This window comes from Accipiter gentilis, unplaced genomic scaffold (genome assembly GCF_929443795.1).
Source record: "Accipiter gentilis unplaced genomic scaffold, bAccGen1.1, whole genome shotgun sequence".
In the NCBI taxonomy this organism is placed as follows: domain Eukaryota; kingdom Metazoa; phylum Chordata; class Aves; order Accipitriformes; family Accipitridae; genus Astur; species Astur gentilis.
In genome coordinates this window covers 816,277-823,197 of record NW_026060910.1, presented here as the reverse complement: position 1 = coordinate 823,197, position 6,921 = coordinate 816,277, and the positions used below count along the sequence as shown (strand labels likewise).

General features: G+C 63.2%; 1 long non-coding RNA gene across 2 annotated transcripts; it reads right to left on the bottom strand.

The window, feature by feature from the left end:
• Positions 1–2,122: 2,122 nt before the first annotated feature.
• LOC126037100 (uncharacterized) lies at positions 2,123–3,512 on the bottom strand. 2 transcript variants are annotated; one of them, XR_007505495.1, is made up of 5 exons: positions 3,462–3,512; positions 3,253–3,354; positions 2,819–2,921; positions 2,517–2,573; positions 2,123–2,261 (listed from the first exon to the last, which is right to left on the bottom strand). It is a non-coding gene; the product is annotated as an uncharacterized LOC126037100 (long non-coding RNA). The 2 variants fall into 2 exon arrangements; XR_007505496.1 differs by lacking the exons at positions 2,123–2,261; positions 2,517–2,573 and adding an exon at positions 2,609–2,715.
• Positions 3,513–6,921: the final 3,409 nt, after the last annotated feature.

The following is a 6,921-nucleotide window of genomic DNA, read 5'->3' as shown; positions in this document are numbered from 1 at the left end:
TTTATGTAAATAAAGTGGGTTTCGTTTGTTTTTTTTTTTAAATAAGACTCTTCCAGAGCTCAGGTCAGGCTGAACCTGAGGGAAAGGGGCAGACCCTCGCAGAGGGCAGAGCCACATCACGATAGGGGGGCCAGCAGGATCAGGGGGCCATGCGACACCCCCTGCTCACGTCCTGCCGGCTCCAGGAAGATGGTTGCACAAAGGACTCGGGGCGCAGCTCCAGGGACAGGGGTTTGGTGACCTGGCTCCAGCGCCTCTGGGGCCAGGGGCTAGGAGCTGTCGGGGGCTTCGGAGCTGTCGGGGGCTTCAGGGCTGTCAGGGGCTTCGGGACTGGGGGCTGCAGCCCTCCGCTTCAGAGGGACGATGCAGACGCTGTTCTTGGCCTCTTTGACTCTCCACCACCGGCCAAGCCTGCAGATGAGAGAGATGGGGGCTACCCTCCGCCGAGCCCTTGGAGGAGCAGGGGGGGGCTGTGCCCCTGGGCAGCACCAGGGAGGGGGGACAGTACCGGTGCTGCTGTCCAAGGCCAGCCACCAGGAAGTCACCGGCTGCAGAGAACTTGAGGCTGTTAACAAAACCCACCTGGAAGGGACAGGGCAGGGTGAGGGGCTCTGGCAGCCTCCTCCTGCCGCCCAGGGAGGGGAGCCCCTGCCCAGAGATGCCCCAAGCCCAGCTCCAATCCCCCACCTCCCCATCCATACCAACGGGATGTCCCAGAGGGGCTCCAGCTTCCGAAATCCCTCACCGCACTTCCAGAGCTTCACGCTGGCGCTGTGGGAGCCTGGGGCAGAGAGAGAAGACTGCCATGCACTCCCACCCAGGTAAGGGAGCAGGACGCCCCCCTCTCCACACCCCCACTCCAAAGCAGCTGCCACACACCTGTAGCCAGGAGGTCCCTGTTGCGCAGGGCGGCCACTGCTGAGATCCAGTATGGCTGCTGCAGGCCCTGGGCATCCTGCATGCCATGTGCCTGCCGGGCCAGTGCCAGCGGCTTCTTTTTCGTTAGCCCCCACAGGGCTAGGGACCTGCCAGGGAGGGAAGGGGCGAGAGGGCCGAGGGGGGCACCGCCTGCGCACCCCAGGCACCACCCCGGCCCTGTGCTCACCCGTCATCGGCGCCTGACACCATGTGCTCCTCACTGATGAACTGGATACAATCGATGGAGCCCCTGTGAAGAGAAGGGGCAACTGCCATCAGTTATGAGCATGCTTTGGGATCCTATTTAGGAGACAAGGGCTCACCGGGGCATCAGCATCCCCACAGTGCCGGCAGGCTCCTAGTGATGCTTGGCACCTGCACACCGCTGCCCCAGCCTGACCCCCCTGCCTCCCCCTGCCTGCAGCCCCCTCTCCCGCCCCAGACCGACTGGTGCCCATAAAACACAAGCTGCGACTCCTCCGGGATCTTCCAGAGCCGCACGGTACCGTCCCGGCCCCCTGCCGTCACACAGCACTCCCGGCTCAGGCTGTCCAGCCCCGTGATGACATCCTGGTGCCCGAACCTGGAGAAGGAGATGCCAAAGTGCTGTGGCAAGCAGGGCCCTCTGCTACCACAACTCCCCCGGGCCTGCTGGCTCTTGTGACTTCTGACATCCCCAGGCAGGAGTGGCTGCGCAGCTTGCGGTGCGGGCAGGAGGCAGAGCTGCCCTTCCTGCTGGGGACGTGGAGGGGAGGATGCTGCTGGAGTCAGAGCATTGGTGGCTTTGTAGCTCCCGAGCTCGGCCACGTCAGCCCAAAGCAGCACAGGATCCTTGGACGGTGGGAGGCAGAAAAAGGGATTCGCCCCGGCGTGGCCCCGCAGAGGGGAGGGAAGGCTTCAGTTTCAACTTTGGCTTCAGCTTTGGCGTGGCCTTCTCCTTCCCTCTGTTTCAACAGCCCAGCAGAGCAGCTGGTGCTTTGTGGCAAAGATGAAGCGCGTGGACAGGCGTTGTCCTAGACCACTGGAAAGAGTGGCTGTCCTGCCACTCTCCGGAGGCTGCCGGGTCCTCCTCCAGCTGAGGTGTCTCCTTTCCTGTTAGACCTCAGGAAGAGGAGATACCCCAGCCTGCAGAGCATCCTAGGGCTGGGGCTCCAGCGTTGTCTCTGCCTGAGCAGAGTCCTCGCTGGGAACTGAGTGTGACCTCATCCGTGCCCTTGTCATCTGTAAACTCAGCCGTGGTAGGTTAAACCTCGACTTCAGCCTTCCTCGTCCCAGGATGAGGAGTGTCTGAGTTGCCAGGGAGGAGACCAAGGGGCTGGTGTCTTTGCTTGGGCCTTGAAGGACTGTGGGGACAAAGCAGCAGAGGTGAGGTGACAGCCCCATATCCCTTCCAGGCAGGGCACATTGCACCTCACGATTCCCAGGGCCAGGAGGGAACCAGGGGGCAGATGGCTCAGCTGGAAGCTGCTGGTTAGGAATACGCCCCTCCCGAAACACCCCTCTTCCCACAGATGTGCTGGGAGCAGAGCCCCCCTTGCCCAGGCTGGGGGGGGAGCTCCATGCCAAGGTCCTTCCTCCTCCCCGCTGCCCTCACTCACTCTCTCTGATGTACTTGTGCTCGTTCTTGTGCTCATCCACATCCCGTCCAAGGAGTCCTGGGGGGACACAGCATGTCAGGGACCCACTGGCCATCAGGGACCCACCAGCCAGCCTGTCTGGCCACACAGCTCCCTGGGGAGGGCTGACCCCAGGGTGCAGCATCGGGGAGGGGATGGATGAGCCTCCTGCCAGCCCTACCTGTACAGGCAGGAGTGGGAGAGAGTGAAGGGGTGCCCCACAGGTCCTGCACTGGGACACAGGGACCCTGGCAGAGAAAGGGACCCTGGGGCTAGGGGCTCACCGATGAACCTGACAGCCTCCAGCCGCAGGGACTCCTGCGGGCTCCGCAGGTAGGTCTGGCTCTTCCACAGGTAGTACGTGGCCCTGCTCCTCTTCCTGGCCAGCTGGAGAGAAGGGTGCAGAGTTGGCACAGAGATGGCCCCCCCGTTGGGCCATCCCTCCACCAAGGACCACCCTTCTTCTCCCCAGCAGGACATTCCCAGCTCTCCGCTCTCCGCATTGGGGTTTGGAGGGAGCAGAGGGCTCCCAGGCAATGCTAGGGTGCCATCCTGGTGGCGGGGTCCCCTTTGGGACCCCGGAGGTGAGGACAGCCTGGAGCAGAGCCTGTTCCAGGAGGGTGCATGCAGCTGTGGGGACACTGCCCTTGGTCCCCTCTGCTGGGCACGGGCAGGGCTTACCCAGGGCAGATCCCAGGGGTGTTCGGGCTATGCTTACCAAGCACTCGCAGATCCTCCATGCCTGCGCCGTCTCGGCCAGTCGCACCAGCTGCCTCCACTTCAGGAACTGGCCAGCGCTGCGGAGGGCTTCCTGGGAGGCCTGGTGAGCAGCACAGATGCTACCACCACCATGGGGGGCACAGGACCCTGTGTCCTCCCTCCTGGTGGGGCTCAGAGCCTGTCCTGGCCCATGCAGGGAAGACGCACCAGCTGGGGACTGATGCTGCCAGCAGGTTCAGCACCCCAGGGGAAGAGGAGGGCAGCCACCCTCTCTGGCTGGAAGCCTGTCGGGGCTTCAGCGTTTCAGCTTTGGTGGCCCCAGGCTGCTGCGGAGCCGTAGTCCAGTCTCTGGGGCTGCAGGGACCCATGCCAGGGGCTGTGTGGAGGGAGCTGGGTGGGAAAGGGACCCACCTGCCCATCCACCAGGCAGCAGGAGGAAAAAGGCAGCAGTGGGCAGGGAGGGGGGCTCTGCCTGTTCCTAGGGACTCAACAAGCTAGACCTCACAGTGCAGTGTCAGCATTGCCCTCCCCAAAGGACCAGTCAGGTTGGGAATCCCACCTTGGCCACACTCTCGTCCTGGTCATGCAGGTGAAAGAGCAGCGGCAGCAGGCTGTCCCACACCACCTTCTTCATCTTCTTCTTTTCAGCACCCACCACGAGCCCCATTGCAATTTGGAAGAGATGGATGGAGAGCTCCCGCACCGTGTCCAGCTCCTGGGGGAAGAGGGGAGGAGGACCTCAGCCACAAGCCCATGGCAAGCAAGGGGCTGACATGGAGACAGACATCCCCAAAATGGCTGCAGGCAGCCCTGCTGCAAAAGGCAGCGAGCTGCGGCAGGCAGATGGTCTGCCCAGGGAGACTGGGGTCTCCGGGGCTGAGGGCCAGAGAGGGAGGCCCTGCAGAAGGCTGGAGGATGCTGCCAGAGCAGGGTGTGCATTGGTGGGGCTCAGCACGCCTGCTGCCATCCTGCCACCACTGTCCCCCGCTGCGGCAGGGAGGCCGAGCCGGAGTGAGTCCTTGGTGGGGGGTTTGTGACACAGCACGGAGCCACCAAGGGCAGCAATGGGGTCTGGGGACTGCAGGGCAAAGCATCCCCCTGCAGAGCACAGGGGCTGCAGTGGGAGGCGTGAATGGAGGTGCCCAGGAAGGGGGACATGGGGCTCTCCCCCAGCCTTACATTGTTGAAAAGCAGCAGGAGCTTTCCAGCCAGTGCCAGGGCAGTGAGGCTGAGTCTCTTCCCCTCCAGCAGCCAGAGCATGTTGCCAAGCACGGGCAGGGCCGCGGCGCTGGCATCACTGTCATCATCCAGCAGCTGGTCCATAACGTACGGCAGCAGGATAAGGGCTTTCCTTTCCTGTGTGAGACATGCCACCTCCTTTTTGTAAAGGAGCCACCGATCACAGGGGTGAAAACCCTCTCCACGAACACCGGCCTCCCCACTGGGTTCTCTGCAGGCAGTGCAGGTTACGAGGGCAAGGTCCCGGCAGACAGGGCTCACCAGCATGCCCATGGGAAGAGCAGGGCACAGAGGGGGAGGACAGACAGCACTGGCTCCTTGCCAGCCCTTCGGCTGCCCCCTTCTCCACCAGACCCCCCTGGATAGGCTGGTGGGTGACTGGCGCTGCCTGGAAAGCTGCCCAAGCTGCCAGCAGCCCCTGCCATGGCTGCTGTGTTTCACCCTGGGGCTCAACACCTCATGGCCAGGCCCTGCAGACCCCACGCTCAGGCCGGTTGCTCTGCCGCCAGCATCCCTGCTGGGACGTGCTGGCAGTGGGAGCCCGTTCCCGTCAGCACTGCTGCTTCTCTCCTTGGCATGGCACAGCCATGGGGCAGAGGGCCGGGGAGGCAGGAGAGCTGGCAGCAGCCAGCACAGCCCACAATGCCCAGGAAAGCCTGAGCTGCCACGTTACCCACTGTTCCACCCTGGGCTGCTGTCCCGGCTGCCCCCTACTCACTGTGTCAGGCCTCTCGGTGAGCCTGAGGATGGCCCTGAGCACCAGGCTGGGCATCCCCAGGCACTGGCTCTGCAGATAAATGGGGAAGATTTCCAGGGCACGGACCAGCTCTTCACTGATGTTGGTAAAGTCCAGCATCTGAAACACAGGCAGTGGGAGCTGCTGAGGTGTGGTGCTGGCTCCAACCATCAGCTCAGGACAAGGACGCAGGGCAAGACCAAGCCCAGACAGAGAGAGGCAGCAGGGATTGCAGAGAGTCCCCGTGCCCCACACCACAGCACATTGCTTGCTCATCTGCTCCTCCATGGTACCAACCAGAGCCCACCCACTGCCCCAGCTTTCCCCACAGTGGTGGGCATGGGAGAACCGAGCATCGGGGGGAGCTTGGAGTGGTGCCATCAGGCTCACCTCAATGAAGAAGACCATAGCGACCATCTGCCAGGTGGGGTCCTCTGTCCTGAGGAGCTCTACCAGATGGCAGAAGATGGCGGAGCGCAGGCGCCTTGGCATCTTCATCATCTCCCTGACGGGGAAGGAGGCACTGTCAGGCCTGAGCCAGGCAGGCACATCTTTTGGGGGTTTGCACCAGCCTGGACATCGCCAGTCTGTACCACTTTCTCCAAGTAATGGGGACCCCACTGCCATCAGCCCCAAGGGAGGGGGTGGCATGGGGTACCCTGTCCCCAAGGAGCAGGGAGAAGGGGCTCTCACCTGGCGATAATGCGCACTCCCATGAGGTGGGTCTGGGAGCTGAGCAGGGTGTCCCAGCCACCCTGCGCCTCGATGGCCAGTACCTGGTTCTCAAAACCCATGCTGCAGAGCAGCACATTCATGGACTGCACCGCAGACCTGCACAAGGAGAAATGCTTAGCTCCCACCCTGGCTTGGCTCCGGGTGGTTGGCAGGGATGAGAGGAAAGGGATGGAGCACCTGATGGGAGTGAGCTGATCCTGTCGGTGCTCCGTCCAGAAGATGTGCACTTCCTGCAGCGTCAGCTCCGTGGTGAATGACGCTTGGAAAAGCAGCGCCAGGAAAAGCTGGGGGAAAATTGCCTCCACCTGCCACAGGCAGACAGACTGCAGGAGGATCTCGCTTATCGCCCTGGTTGCCTGCAGAAGACACCCGGACGCTAAGATGTCCCCTCATCCCTGGGGAGGTCAAGCCTTGGGGCGGGCAGGGAAGGGGAGCAGGGGCCCCGGACAGCTGAGATCAGCCCCGGAGGTCAGCAAGGCTTCGTCCAGCAACTCACAGCCAGGGAGAGGATGCGCGGGTTGTCCTTGGTGGAGGTGGAGGTCTTGCGCAGTGACTGGTTCACCAGCAAGCTGAGCAGCTCCCTCAGCACCTTGTCCGCAGCCCGGAGGTCAGACATCATCGCCCTCCACATGGCCCTGGCGACACTGCAGGGACACGGGGCTCTGTCAGCAGGGACACCCCAGAGGATGGCCGGGCTGAAATCCCTCGGGAGGGTCTTGGGGCCCCTCTCCTAGTGTGAGAGGAGCCCCCAAAGGCTGGTGGTCCCCTTACCGGGTGCATGTCGGGGAGCACTGCAGCAGGCTGGCCACCAACTCCCTGGGGTGTTTGCGCACAAGCACCACCAGGGCCCTGTCCAGGCTTTTGCGGGCTACCACCGCCCTGACGGAGGGCCGGCTTCTGTAGATGGCCCACACGACGTTCAGCACCTGGAGGGGAGACACGGGTGGGAGTGGGGAT